The sequence below is a fragment of the Strix aluco genome, chromosome 2 (assembly GCF_031877795.1).
Source record: "Strix aluco isolate bStrAlu1 chromosome 2, bStrAlu1.hap1, whole genome shotgun sequence".
Taxonomy (NCBI): Eukaryota; Metazoa; Chordata; class Aves; order Strigiformes; family Strigidae; genus Strix; species Strix aluco.
The window spans coordinates 38,789,022-38,804,964 of NC_133932.1; positions in this window are offsets into that span (position 1 = coordinate 38,789,022).

Below are 15,943 nucleotides of genomic sequence, written 5' to 3' on the forward strand. Positions count from 1 at the left end.
TCATGTTATCAGTTTTCACAGCTCTGATTAACTTCAGCTGGAGTTTGGTGTCTGAGTCTTCTAAAAATAAAATCCCAAGTATTCTGATTACAGTGGAAGTGTGTAAGACAATATTAAAAAGTGGCTTTGATCTTTGAGTTACAGGTGTGTACATCCTGGCTCTTTTAGACAAACTATGTGAAGGAATTCAGGAAAAAGCAAATGGAAAGACAGATGATACAGCAAGCATATTCTATAATTCTGTCCATACGCTAATTCCAAGCAAGGAACAGCAAAAGCAAATGAAGTGTCTTGTGCTTGTTATAGAAAAGGGAAGGCTGGTGCTTTTGTTCATGTTTAACAAAGTTTATTTTCAGGAAAACTAAATGGAATGACAGGGCAAAATTTTGCATTGGTACAATCATTATGTTTATCATCCTGTTTTCCTGTAAATGTGGCTTTAGGGATCAAGTTTCTTGGCAGAAAGCACTGTGACTGTAGCCTCAGTTCTCTAGAAGGTTTATATAAGTGAATCGGAGAGAGCAACAAAGAGCTATTAGTGCTATGGTATATTTTAAAAGTCAGCTCAATGCTTTAATTTCTCAGTATCAGTCAGACAGTTTGGCCTCAAACAACAGTCTTCTGGGGTTAGAGATTACACAGAAATGAATAGCAATTTTCAGAGTTTCAGCAAGTGCATTTGTGTTTGTGCATTGCTAAGACGCTGGAAAAATGTGGTGTATGTTGAGTAGATTATTTTTCTTTTCAGAAGATTTTATCCAAATGTTGGGGGTGCTTTGTGGTAAGTTCTCATCAAGTAAAAAATGCAAACGTTAGGAAGTAAACCTATTGGCTTGCTAAAAAATGGTGTCTGTGTTTCTTTGTTTCATCAAATAGTGCCCAAAATGTTATTTCTAGATGGTATTTTTTGGTTTGTGCAGCCAAAAAGCTATTTTTTGGTTTGTGCGTGTACTATACCCGGGGGTGCTGTAAGTCATTTCATACACAATGTTAACATGCTGGTTCTGAGTCTACAAAACGTGTATTTCAAGGAGACGTGGCAATTTATAACAACTTTAAACTTATTCTTGTACACTGTAAAGACATGCCCATGGTTTGAGATGAGGAACTGAAACTTACTTGCAGGCCATGAATACAGAAATACTGCCCTGTAACAACTGTGGGTCAACGTTTGCATTTCTATGGCCTGTGCAGTCTTACTGATGTCATCTCTGTACTGATTTATTCATTATCGAGTGGAAAGTTCAAGTGCCATAGCAAAAATAACCAAGATACCAAATTATTGATGTCTTTATGTTCAGGCTACTGACTGAATTTATTATTGTCAATTCTGTGTTGTCAAATTACATTATTTGCACGAGGAATTCAGACCCAAAATGGAATGGGGATTTATTTAGTAAATGTTGCTTTTAAAGTACAGGAACGGTGCTGTGGAAGAGGCCTTTTTGCCTGACCTGCTTTTCTGTCAATTTAATGCTCTTCCCCCCGCCAGTTCCCTGTGGCAGTTCATTATATATGAGCCAGTTATATATGGACAACAGAGATGCCAGTTGCCTCTCCACTACAAGCATCTTGCTTGGGGCCCAACTGGCTGTAATGTGTTACACTGTAGGCATTTGGTAGGTACGTGTGTTTACATAACGCTTATGTATACATGTAATTTTGAATGCTGCATGTGAAGAGGCAAAATTTGGCCATGCCATTACACGGTTGGCTTTCCCTCTCTCAAATATATGAACAGTACTCTCTCCAATGTTGTTCTCTTAGTTATGTTGGCAGAGATCATAACTCTAGGTAGCGCATGACCAGTACAACTAGAATACTTACTGGAGAACCACAGGATAAGTATTTCTAGTTGAAAGTGACTCTGATGGTAAAATCAACACACATAAGCTGAGCTGTTTTTGTTGCCAGACTCTTCACAGTATGATGATTTATCATAGAATCATAGAATCATTCAGGTTGGAAAAGACCCTTGGGATCATCGAGTCCTACCATCAGCCCAGCTCTACAAAGTTCTCCCCTACACCATATCCCCCAACATCTCATCCAAATGACCCTTAAACACATCCAGGGATGGTGACTCCACCACCTCCATGGGCAGCCTATTCCACTGTCTGACCACTCTTTCTGTGAAAAATTTTTTCCTAATGTCCAGTCTGAACCTCCCCTGTTGGAGTTTAAAGCCGTTCCCCCTTGTTCTATCACTAATTACCTGTGAGAAGAGACCAGCACCAACCTCTCTACAATGTCCTTTCAGGTAGCTGTAGAGAGTGATGAGGTCTCCCCTCAGCCTCCTCTTCCTCAAACTGAACAGTCCCAGCTCCTTCAATCACTCCTCACAGGATTTGTTGTCCAGGCCCTTCACCAGCTTCGTTGCCCTCCTCTGCACTCGCTCCAGCACCTCCATATCTCTCTTGCATTGAGGTGCCCAAAACTGGACACAATACTTAAGGTGTGGCCTCACCGGTGCAGAGTACAGGGGGACTATCACCTCCCTACTTCTGCTGGTCACACTATTTCTAATACAAGCCAGGATGCCATTGGCTTTCTTGGTCACCTGGGCACACTGCTGGCTCATGTTCAGCTGCTTGTCAATTAGAACTCCCAGATGATTTTCTTCCAGACAGTTCTCCAGCCACACCTCCCCAAGCCTGTAGCGATGCATGGGGTTGTTGTGGCCCAAGTGCAGGACCTAGCACTTGGCCTTGTTGAAGCTCATCCCATTAACGTTGGCCCACCGATCCAATCTATCCAAGTCTCTCTGTAGTGCCTCCCTATCTTCATGCAGATCGACACTCCTGTTTAAATTGGTGTCATCTGCAAACTTACTGATGATACACTCTATGTCCTTATCAAGATCATCAATAAAGATGTTAAACAGAAATGGTCCCAACACCAAGCCCTGAGGAACACCACTTGTGACTGACCGCCAGCTGGATTTAGCTCCATTGACCACCACTCTCTGGGACCATCCAGCCAGTGCTTGATCCAGCAGACTGTTCGCTCATCCAGGCCATCAGCAGTCAGTTTTTCTATGAGAATTCTATGGAGAACTGTGTCGAATGCTTTTCAAAAATCCAGGTAGATAATATTGACAGCTTTTCCCTCGTCCAATAGTCGGGTCATCTTGTCATAGAAGGAGATCAGGTTTGTCAGGCAGGACCTGCCTTTCATAAACCCATGCTGACTAGGCCTGATCCCCTGGTTGTCCATTATATGACTTTTAATGGCACTCGAGATGACCTGCTCCATGACCTTCTCTGGCACCGAGGTCAGACTGACAGGTCTATAGTTTCCTGGATTGTCCTTTCTGCCTTTCTTGTAGATGGGTGTCACATTTGCCACCCTCCAGTCCAATGGGACCTCCCCAGTTAGCCATGGTTTCAGGTAAATCATGGAAAGCAGCTTGGCAAGCACATCTGCCAACTCTTTCAGCACCCTTGGGTGTAACCCATCCTGTCCCACAGATTTGTGTGCATCCAAGTGGTGTAGCAGGTCTCTGACCACCTCCTCTTCAACTGTGCTGACCTCAATCTGCTTCCCCTCCCCATCTCTGAGCTCATGAGGCTGGGTGTCCAGGGAACAGCCAGTTCCACTGCTAAAGACTGAGGCAAAGTAGGCGTTGAGCACCTCAGCCTTTTCCTCATCCTTAGTTACCATGTTTCCCTCTGCATCCAATAAAGGAGGGAGATTTTCCCTAATCCTCCTTTTGCTGTTAACGAATTTATAGAAACATTTTTTATTATCCTTAACAGCTGTAGCCAAGTTGAGCTCTAGCTGCGCTTTGGTTGTCCTAATGTTCTCCCTGCATAACTTCACTACATCTTTATAGTCTTCATGAGAGACCTGGCCCCTCTTCCAAAGGCAATAGATTCTCCTTTTGTTCTTGCGATCAACTTCTTACAGCATCTCCCTTGGTGATGTCATGGGAATTCTTGGGGGAAAAAAACCCCAACCCAGCACTTTAAAAAAGAAGGGGTTTTGGTGACCGGACTACCCAGAGTTTAAATCTAAGTTTGAAGACCTAAGGGAGGTCCCTACACAGCTAGCTAAGCAGCAGGTCTCTCACCAAGAATCCTCACTTGGCATCAGACATGGAAAGAGCCGGGATCAGGGAGATGGAAATGATAGCAGGGAGGGCCACAGGCAGTGTGCCTCAGTTCTTTGGTCTGAGCTGGGGTTGTGTGGTGGTGCAAATGCATGTGGACTGCACATGTCTCAGTGCACCATATCTAAGCATCAGTTCTGCTGCAGCTGTGGACTTCCACCTCACAATTAATGTAGACTTTGGGGCAGACTGCAGTGAGCCTCAGCATTATACTCCGTGTGATGTGTTGTCACAACAGAGTGAGTAGCTGACGTTTTTCTGCACAAATTATGAAGCTAAACAGAATCATTGCGAAAAGGATAAAGGTAGGCAGACAGATCTGACTTGAAACTGTTTTCTATTTTTGTACTTCGTGATGTTTGTATGTCTGAAACATTATTGTCTGTACTGCACATACAAGAAGACATTTCACTAGCTATGGTATCTGATGGGTCAGGACTAGAGAAATCTTGAGGTGACATTGGCCTTGAAGTTGAAATTGTCTTATGATTATGCAGGTATATTTTGATGCTGGGTTAAAAGATGATGGGACTTATCAGACGGCTAATTAAAGCACAGAAAATACTGGGAGCCTCAGAATGTCATAGAAGGACCTAGCTATTGCATTTCAGTGTATGTGGCTGTTGTTTCTCCTCTTAAGGTCTCTTCCTATTTCCAGAGTAGCACAAAGTAGTATTAATGTTGTCTTTAAATACAAAAGGGAAGTTCCCTGTTGGAGAGAACTTGTTGAAGGTACAAATTTCCCTTCGTATGTGGTCGATGGAGGTAGTCGAAGTGGGAAAAGGCAGAGAGTGCCATGATGCCAGGATGGTGTATGGGGGAATTGCTGCTGGAACCTGACACACTTGCAGGAGAGATTAACATTTTCCAGGCTAGAGGGGAGGGTAGGTTTGAGTGATTTAGAGCTAGTCTTAAATCCTGACATCAGTGGTTGAGGAATCTGACCCCTGCAGTCTTGTCAATGGACTCTGGAGTTACTGAAGGGGCATATTTGTTCCCAGGAAACTGCAGAAACGTGTGATGTGGAAGAGAAATTGTGTCCTCTCCTCTCTGGCAGGCTGCTCAGCTGTCTGGATATGTTTCATGCCCCCTCAACCCCCCCTTCAGCTGGACCTTTTTTTCATTTAGATTAGGGCTGTGAAAGTTCTGGGAATATGTGCAGGCTCTTTGCATTGGAAACTTTTTCTCCATTGCTTCACAACTGCTGCAGACCTACATGGCAATGAGAGCTAGTCTGTGGTCTCATTTTATCAGTACAACGCTGACCTGGAAGAGAGAAAGTGAGAGGGGATTCTGTAATTCATGACATATTTGACATCTTGTTTTAAAAAGCTGATAATTAGATCTTTAGTTTATTTTGTATCCTTAACTGGGGGTGTCACTCTTGGAGACTGGCTGGCATGTGTGGTACTTTGGGTGTTGCCTAGCTTTTGTTTATGAGACCTGCAGAAGCTTGTGACAGATAAATTCTGCACTGTACCTGGATAAAGCTGTAGTAACCAACACTGTCTTGTAGTTTCTGTTGGCCAATCATTTTTGAAATATATCTGGAATTATTTTGCTGTTAAAGTTAAAATGACACATTTTCTTCCCTTATATGTTTCATCATTCCCTCTATTTTAGGTCAGATGATTCATCTCTGCATTACTGCTTCTGCATTTCCAATGCCTTAATTGGGTCTTTCGGAGTTATCACAGTCTATATGGAATTGACAAATGCTATTTCTAACAACATACAGATTTGTCCCCTTTCTTCCTCCCTTTCTTCCTCCCTTTCTTCCTCCCTTTCTCCTTCCTTTTCTCCTTCCCTTTCTCCTTCCCTTTCTCCCTCCCTTTCTCCCTCCCTTCCTTTCTCTTCTCTTCTTTGCCTGACTCCCCCTCTTCACCATCCTCAGTCCAAGGTGGTGTCTTTCTTTTTGTCTTTACTGCACTACAGCTTTTTGGGGAGAGAGCTGGAGTGTTTCACTCACTCTGCTGCTAAAATGTGACTTGTTTTCTTTAGCCATGAATTAGCTCAGAGGGAAGGCCTCATGACTTTTCATGCTGTTTCAAGTTACATCCAGGTATCTACAAAAATCCTTGCAGGCAAAGGATGTCAGGGGATGTCCTGGACCAGCATGTTTGCTGAGTATTTCAGATACTGTGTCAGCAGTTACTGCTACTCATTTTTTAGCAGCAGGTCCCAGGGCACAGAGGGTGACATGGTTGCTTTTCTTCCCTCTCTGACCTTTTCCCACCAAGGTGTGTCTTCAGCCACCAAGAATAGCCCTCCACCCGAGCATGAATCAACACGAGGACAGCAATGCTTCTGTGTACAGTGATTAAAAACTGGGCTCAACCTAATTGTATCTCCATATGTCAGTTGGGTGCAGCTGGAGGCTATGGAGAGTCAGTTGCAAGAGTTGTAGTTAGCCGTGTAGTTTAGCAGACTACTGCTTGCCACCTAAGCTGAAAAATCTGACTGGAAGTCTGTTTTTAGCCAGTGGCGAAGAAAATAAAATGGCACTATAATGAACATCAGTGTTTAATACTTAAAAATGCCATCTCTGATGCCAAATTGTTAATAGATTTGCGTTCAAAGATGATGCATGCATTTATATTTTAAAGGAAGCATTTGAAAATTAAGTGATTTGTCATTAATACTTATACAGAACTCTCTGGGATTTTAAAATTCTGAAGTCAAAGAGGACTATTACAATCATGTAATACACCTCTGCATGTAAATAGTCCACAAAGCCCTTCATTAACACTGAGCTGAATTTATAGCTTCTGGTAGAGCTGTACATTTTCTGCTTGCTTGAAAGACTTGAACCTTTCAAACTCATCTCCTCTCTACTTGAAAAAAAAAAAAAAGGAAAGCAAGGAGCATTTCCTCTGAAAATGTTTTAAGCAAAAAAGATAATTAGTGTTATAGCAAAAAACCTAACAAGTTTCCAAGACTCAAAAGAAGAAAAAGGCAGGATTATTAACCACTGGAAAAATTTGCTGAGGGCTATGGTGGCTTCCCTGTCATCAAGACCAGGTTGCTGTCTGGAGGTTGTGCTGCAGCCTGTGCATGTGCCCAGCATGTTCCCGCAGGTGTGGTGGTGTATCTGGAGCCCCTGGGAAAGCTTCTCCAGGGAACTGGCCCTCATGGGTCTTCTTGAAGTTCTGAAGGGGGCAGCCTGAAGGGTAAAGTTGAGTGGCATAGCCAAACTCTTAATTCCTGCTAAATTGCATACTGATAGCTACTGATTTTAATGAACTAAAGAGATCCGTTCGTGTTTTTTAATCTGCTGAAATTTCTCAACATCTGTTTGGCTTCAAGTATGGGCTCATTGAAGTATAACCTAGGCGAAACTTTGCATTGTGTCACTAACGGATGACCTAAAAATAATAAATTCAGGGCATTCTCTCAAGATATAGCAATCATTTCCTGTTGCCTGGCAATATCTCCAGCACTAAATAGAGAACTGGGAATTTATTTTATGATGCTGTGCAGAAAAATTTGTTTACAGTTTTCCACTGTGATTCCCCCAAGAGGAAGAACCCATGGCTCATACAGAGAGAGCAAACGTTAATGACACCTTCTATTCATCTTGGCAAATTTATGACCAAGTTTCTGTTCCTCTTTCTATATTTCCATAAATATTTACTGAAAGACACCCTTGTGTTTTCTCAAATTCAGCCCACTTATTTTCAGTGGGAAATAGCTTGAACTGATTCTAAATAGCTTATTATAGCATAATTTAAATTTTAGTTTATTTTTGAGCACTCTTTTTTTAATAATCCTGTCTTCACATGGTATGCAAAAATATTTTCCCTTTTCTTTAAGAAGGGCTAAGAATTTTTCTAATGTAGCTCTGGATGACATTTTATTACCCATACAGTATGCATGAATTGGTTTAAAGGGAACTTCATACACCCACAATATCCTATGCTTGATAGAAGAATGTGAAGACCCTAATTTCAAAGTATGCATCAGGCAAGTAAGCTGCTGCATACCCCCCTGAACAACAGTATTTACCATCACTTGTAGGACTGGGATATTTTTGTGACTGAATTCAGACCCCAACAATAAAAAGAAGAATTAGAATGTCTTTGTTCTCCTGGAATGTAATGATAAGAGGAGGACAAAAACCTTCATGGTTTCTTGGGCTGGGGTAAGTTCCTATGACCTGAGATACACCCAGTGTGTGCCTTCAATCAGCATTTTTGGGGGAATACATGAACACTGGAAATAGGCTTGTATGGACTGAATCCATGAAGAAGGTCATGAAATAAATCATGCAGAGCCATTCCGATGACAGCCACAGTGGACCTATTACACATTTAGAAAACAAATGCATGCTAAAATCAACAGTTTCAAATAGTCTGAGTTTCTTCTTGACAGTGGTATTTTAACATTTGGTCAATCCCTCTGATAACAGTAAACCCCCAAATCTCCTTTTATGGTAATTCTATTAGAGTAGATCCTGCTATTGATGGAAGAGCTAATCAAAATTAGGCTTAGCTGGTGATGAGCTCAACTGAGTGAGTGAGATTTTGTTCTTGTTTTTCTTTTGTTTACATGGTAACTGTCTCTTTTCTTTTCCCATACAAATAAATGTCATGTAGCATAGCTGAGATGTGCTGCTTTTTATTTGCCAGAAGAAGTTGCTAATAATTGAATCACTTGAACACTGAAATTTAGAGTCAAGACTTTTCAACAGAAAAAATATTAATATGCTACAGGGTGAACTTTGTCACAAGTCGAAACCACCCTGTCACACCTACCTCCTAAAAATAATTAATTCTTTTGTTTCTATAGGAAGGATGATGAAGTTGTCCAAATCATCAAAATTCACTGTTCAAGTCAGATTTTCTTGCACCATTTCAATGGTTTTAAACATAACCTCAGCAGCAGCTTCATTTCATAGTACAGTAAAATAATTCAGACATCAAACTGATCCTAAGTTAGTCTGTCAAATACTTTTTGAAGAGAATAGATTTTGATCTGATCCTTAAACGTGCAAAACCAAAATATGTTTCATTTGTTTTCATAGCAGCTAATTGCACAATGTGATTTAGCTTGAATGCAGAGAGCTGGAAAGAATAAACAAGTTAATAAGGTGCTGTGGGACTTGCCTTTATGGTGCGCATGTAAAGACTTGTTAAGGAGAGAGGCTTAAACCAAACTGATAGATAAAAGCTTCTAGGGGGTGTTTACAACATCCAGCTCAAGCATCCAATGCGCAGGGAGCTGTTTCCTTCCTCACTAATTGCACACAGTTGCCAGAGACTGTAATGCAAGCCACTGTTTCTATTTCTTTTTTTCCTCTTTTGTCTCATCTACCTTTGCCAGAACTGGTCCTTCTTTGTCACGATTGCTTTCTGTATAAATTGTGATGCTTAAAGAGCGTAATAATCATGGTTGAAAAATGGCTTTTGTAAGATCAAGTTTCAACAGGCCTATATAATTCTGTCATTTTTAATTTGAATATTAACTGTTGAATCAAATAGAATTACTCTTGTAATGGTTGTATCTTTGCATGTATGTATACATACGTGTATATATGTATGCATATACCTGTATGTATTTGTTTATATATACATGTGCATGTGTTTGTGTGTGAACATAAACATATATGTATATAAAAATAAACGTATATAATGGCAGAGACATGATAAGAAAAAAACCTAAACAAAACATTCATCTGCATTTACTATTCAGACTGATAGAAATGTAAAAGGGGAAAGACAGAAGAGGACCTAAAAGTAAATTAGATTAAGAAGATCTCTCTGCTTGGATAACCATTAGTGCTGTTTGTAGGAATGCAGAAAAGGTTTTCACAAGTGGACACTGAGTTATGTGCAAAACCCTTACCCTTTTAGGAAAACGGTTCTCCCAGATTTATTTTTAGACAACTCTAGATTGAAAATCAGCTCATTTTGTTAGGGACTAGGTAGTTGCATAATGTAGGCACGTCACTCTTCAAAATTCAGATGTTTGCTTTTAAAAAAAGAAGCTAGACCTCCCATTTTTGTACTTGACACAGCAAAAGAAAGGAGAATACCAGTATTGTTGGAATTTGCTTTTGCCTCCTCTTGATCATATCTCCCTTGGAGGGCATTTCAGAAGCATCTTAAAGGCAAAAATGTTCTGACTATTCCTCCTTTTCTCTGCCCAAAGGACCAGAGAATTACACAGAGCCCATTTTTCCAGGTCTACATCACCCTTGTGCCATATAAAACTTCAGGTAATTTTCTGAGTTTTTGGCTCTGTCATTCACTGCAACTCTTCGGAGTGCAAAACTGCCTCAGCCATGCCATTTTTGACATGAAAATATTGCTTTAGTTGTTGCTTTCTTACTGGAACCTTATTATCATGAAGATATACTTGTTACCATGTCCTTTTCTGTGTCCTTCCACGACATGAGGTTTTCACCTTGATGGTAAGAAAACATACCACATCCTGGTGGAAGAAGCATCAAATTCCAGCGCTGATATCAGGGTGATTTTCTCAGACAGATGATTAAGGTTTTACCCATCTGCTGCTATTTATAAGCCCTTGGGACTCATCATGTGAACTTTACCAGTGCCTAAAGTTCTGTTAAGTATTCTTGTCCCTCTTGCTTCTGGAAGTACAAGGTCTATCAAAACCAGATCTTTTGCAAGCAGGGAATGACGTTGCCCTTCAATGTTTTTCCTCTTAGGTGAATGATTGCTTAGAATCAGGGGCACATAGGGAAAGCTTTCATTTACTCTTGTCATCAGCTAAACTTTTGCTTTCTTAAATCCATTGTAGCTAAGGCATGGAAGTTTTGTAGACTGTCCTAAAGCCTTTTCTGACGTTGCCAGTGGGCCCTCATGCATCGATCCATCCATCCATGCACCCATCCATCCATCCATCCATCAGATCTTTTGAGAAGAACAGTGAACTAAATGAAAATGTGCTAGATGCAATCCGATTTAATTTGCCTTCCACTTTTAAGAAGTGCACACACATTCTCTTATCTCTTATTAAGCTGATGTAACTGATGTACATAATTATATCAGCAGTACTACCTTTAGGGGGAGACTGACACACCCTTGACTCCCACCTTCCAATGAGAATTTGAGGCATTAGATCAGTTCATGAGCTCCATCTCTCGAGTACGACAATATTCAGTAGTTTTTAGAATATGATAGAAATTAATTGCAAAGATTAAGAGTAATGGAATATTTGTGCTGATATTTATACTTGACATTTGAATGATAAATGAATGTTAATCATGATGACAATCATGGTCTCATCATTCTTCAGTGGTAGCATTATTATTATTATATCTATAAACTGAAGGCCCTATCATTTTCAGCAATAAATAGCAAAGAAAATACTCCCTGCCCCAGAGCACTTGCAATCCAAATATCACAAAGGACAGGGTTATGTGCCTCCTTAACCAAAGCCAGATGTTTGATTTCAAGGAGGGAATTAAAATCTGTTTGCACTAGGGAATTTTTCTCATGCTGAAGGTCAGCATGGGAGAAAGCACGCAGGAAGTTTCCCTACTGGCATTTGTGCTAATTAAGGGTGCAGAATAGATTCAGTAAATAACCCACTGTTTTCACAAGCCAATAAACATTTTGAAAAGCATCTTCTTTTGAGCTTTAAATATCAACTCTCGATATCTGGCAAAATGTGATTTTTTTTTTTAGTTAAATAGAGTGAGATAATTTTAGTCGGGGTTTTTGTGGTCTGAAAACTGGAAGGAGAGAAAAATCAAGAAAATTCTTTTCCTCCTGTATTACAGTGCATGACCACATATTTCTCTTCACCTGTGAATGCCAAAACCTGGTATCAAGTCTCTTTGCGCTCCAAACATTGAACCTCCTTGGCAGGCATCTCTCCTTTTTCCTGATTAGGTTTGCAAAGAGGGTGATCAATTGTTTCTTTTAAGGATTACCAAGCCAGTGATGCAATACAATCTTTATTCCAAACCAAACATTTAGATTTCTACTTCCCCTTTCAGCACTACGGTATTGTAGAGAAACTGCCAATATTTGTGTCAGCAGTTGATGCTGTTAGGAGGTAGGAATGATTTTCTTTTCCTAAGTACCTGGAGAAGCAGACAGTGCTATCTAACTGAAGCAGGGGCTGCGTGCAGGAGAGGGTGTAGAAAAAGCAGCAATTTTCCTGGCATCAGAAGTGGAAATGTCAGTGCTGAGAAACTCTGCTGAGATGGAGCATGGTTCTTCCCCAGTATAATGTAAAACTCATGCTCTGAGGATGGAGGCTTCCCTCTGGCTGCACAGTCCTGCAAAGTGACCCCCTTGAGAGAGACCCACAGGCTAATATTAGACTTCCACTCTTCCATTACTTAATTCACAGGTACTGATGGAATAAATCACGCTAGCGTGCTGGAAAACACTGTGCAAGCTGGAGCTTTGCTCTCCTCTGTTTAAGCAAAAGCTTGAGCTCAACAGATGCTTCAGATGACAGAAGTCACTTGGTGGGCGAAATCATGGCAAATGTATACGTGTCAAAATGCAGAGTCAGAGCGGGATGCTAATAGCCTCCTGCTGAGTAATTCAGAGGGTGGTTTAGCCCTGTAGTGCCTTCTGGGCAAGTCTGAATATTTGTTCAGACTTGGCTTGGTTCTGACAGACACCTGGTGCAGGGGTTCTTACAAGTAGTTTGTAATCTTTATTTGGGAGAAGGCTATGAGCGAGGGCATGCAAAACCCATAGATACTTTGATTTTAATCACACTGATGATTTAGTATCAATCTCAAAACAGAAGTCATTTCAAAACAACAGTTACACTTGACAGCAGGCCAGGATTTTCTTTAAAAAAGAACAAAAAAGAAAGCATTTCCTCATTGTATACAGTGAGATCTCTGAAACTACTGGTGAATTTTCTCTTTGTTCAGATTCCCTCAAAGACACAGATTTGAGTTCATAACTTGTCTGGTCATTACATTTTGACAGAAAGATTAAAACTCTAATTATTTTTCTTCCAGCCTAAGCTTCCCTTTACCCTAAACTTCCACTCCATACTGTTTTTAATCATTTGGTGTTTTAGTCATTTGGTGTTTTTCTCCCCACTTAAAAAGCTCCCTGCCTCCTTTGTACTTAGTAATCCAGTGTTTGTCTGGGTCAATCACAATTATTACAGGTGTTAATTAGAAAAAAAGAAACAATACACATCCCCAAAACAACTTACTCCATTCCATCTTCTAAACAAATCTATTCCAGTGTTTGCACCTTGTAACCAGGTTAAAATGTGCTGTTTTTTTCCAAACCTTTCCTGAGGTATTCACACAGTAGGAGCAGGATGCCATCACTTGCCTTGTCTGTGTAGTAGGTTCCCTTAGTCCAATGTTTCTGCTTTGGAAGGCTCCTCTTCCTTCATGAGCTTCTCTGCTTTTAATTCAGCTGACTCAGAAGCACACAGAAACAGTTTTCCTTTAGGTCCTTCAAATTGAGAAGCTTCCTATAAGAGTTTAAATCTAATGCATCAATAAAAGATCTTACACAAATTGTGAAACATTTTCTGGGTTTGGACTACAGATCAGCTTGTGTAACAATTTAGAAAAATCTCTCATCAGAAACCTGTACCTGGGTCTGTCTGTCTATCTCTCTATCTCTTATCTGGAAGTAAGGGCCAAATCTTATGTTGACTAACAGTGAAAAGTGGATTGTATATTTTGATTGGTTTATTCTGTGCCTCAAATCTGCTTAACAGAGACAGGTTTTGCATGTGTGTGCAAGAGATGGATTCACAAGGGGAATTGCCAGTTGCACACACAGTCCTCTGTCCTTCAAATCTGTATCCCGGCTGTACGCCAGATGGATTTAGGAGGGATAAGAAATGGGAAGCATTCCGTCTTCCAAGAGGAGCAGCAGGTGCCTTCAGCCAAAAATGGGTTACAGGCAGTGGCACTGGCACAAGCCAGTGAAGCCTGGCCCATCCATGGGCTGGTCACTGGTGTTTGCAAAATGTTGCCGTTCTTGAGCCCCATGACATCAAGTCAGCAAGGAAGTGTGAGATGAGTACCAGCGCTGTGTTCCTGGCCCTTAGCTGCAGGAACCCAATGGTCCAGCCAGCAAAACAGAACGAGGAAGGGCTCTGGTCCTGTTGCCAAGTGCTGATACAGGCCAGGCATGAGACTCTTTCTGAATGGGACCTTCAGGTGGACTTGACCCTTGTACCCCATGGGGTGATGCTGAGCAGGACACCTTCTGGCTTTTCTTCCAAGTAAGCCTTCATAGCAAAGGGCAATACCTGCTGCCCAGCCTGCTTTCTTTCAAAAATGCCTGGGTTTAGAGTTAAGAAGCATGCTATGAAATGTCTTAGATGGGATTTACTTCCCTGCAGTGCTGCAAAATCATGTATGAGGTGTAATCAACAGTCTCATCTGGTACCAAACTCGGTGTTGGGAATGGGACCATGCCATCAAAGCACTGGAGCAAACAAGAGCTTCTCTGTGCTGAGATTGCACAACTGGCGCTCAGTCAGAGGAGCAAGGCCAGGCAGAGGTTCAGCATGACCTCCGCCTGACTCATATTTTTTCCTCCTGTTACCAATAAGAACTTTTTCCTCATGAGTCACTTTAAAACAGTTTGTGCGTGTTCAGGGAAAAAACAAAACCCAAAGATTTTCCTGAGGAACAGTTTGCTGGTGAGACAGAACAAATCACTGAATACAGTCAGGGACTGTTCTGCCTGCACAGTTGAACTAATTAACTGTTAGGGCTTTAAGTGAATGTTTTTTTACTCTCATTTGTGTATGTCTCATCTTTAATGCATTTTTCTCTGAAACACATCAGCGAAATAAGCAAATGTTATTATTCCACTTTTTGGATATGTGTCTGAAGCTCAGGGAAACAAGGACCCCTTCAAAAAATTGCCAGTTTAGCTGTTGTCCATCCTAACATAGGCGTAGCATATGCTGGCAAAATGGTGCTTTTCCATTCTACTTCCTTCTCAAGTACCATAAGCAAAAGCATATTTATAGTATTGTAGCCATGGCTTTCACAACGTCTGAAATACTGGGCTTTCTGCCCCACCCATGACTTCATTGCAGTGGCAAATTTGACCTGTGTGACTTGCTTGTGGCTCCACAAGAGGTCCGTGGCAGGGGCAGGTTATTCAAGTCCCTGGAATCGCCGACCAGCATTTTAACTCTGAGGGCTGAATAGTTAGAGTTTCTGAGAAGTTAATTTCTCTGTAGGGAGTAGACATTAAGGTGTCCATTATATGTATTGATTTTCAGAAGCTGGAATAAGTCTGTATGCTGATGGCAGGAGTGATTTATTTTGTTTAGTCTTTACTGCAAAAAGGTTACTTCTGGCTAAGTCAGCCTGTTCCTCTCTTCTAACACCTTTTGGCCTTGCTGACTGATTTAAACCAGTTTTGACAGATCAGCTGCAGTCACAAAGGCAATTAAGTTTCTGCAGGCTTTGCAAAGATCAGGAGTGGAGAAGAGGAAAGAAACCTTAGCGTTGCCCCACTAAGGGAAAGACTGGTTTGAGCTTAACCCTTACCAAACATCTGAATTGTCACAGCAGGGACAGTTTTAGGGATGCCCTGATGGTGAGAAAAAAATTCACTGGGAGTCACAGGCACCAGGGAACACAATTGTGGGGCAGAAATCAGATGGAAATCAGGTCTCATCTGAACTTCTTGTCACCCTCATTGTCAGCCTGCAGCATGGTTTTGCCTTTGCATTCCTGAGCTGGATCAGTTTATTTCTACTGTGAGATCCTCAGGATTGGTGGCACCTCCACCCATTCCCACAGTCTGCTGTGGCCATAGTCTGGGCTTTGTCAGACTGACAGGCTGTAATCCCATTGAAGTGATGGGAGTCTGGAAGAGGTCTCTGGGAGAAAAT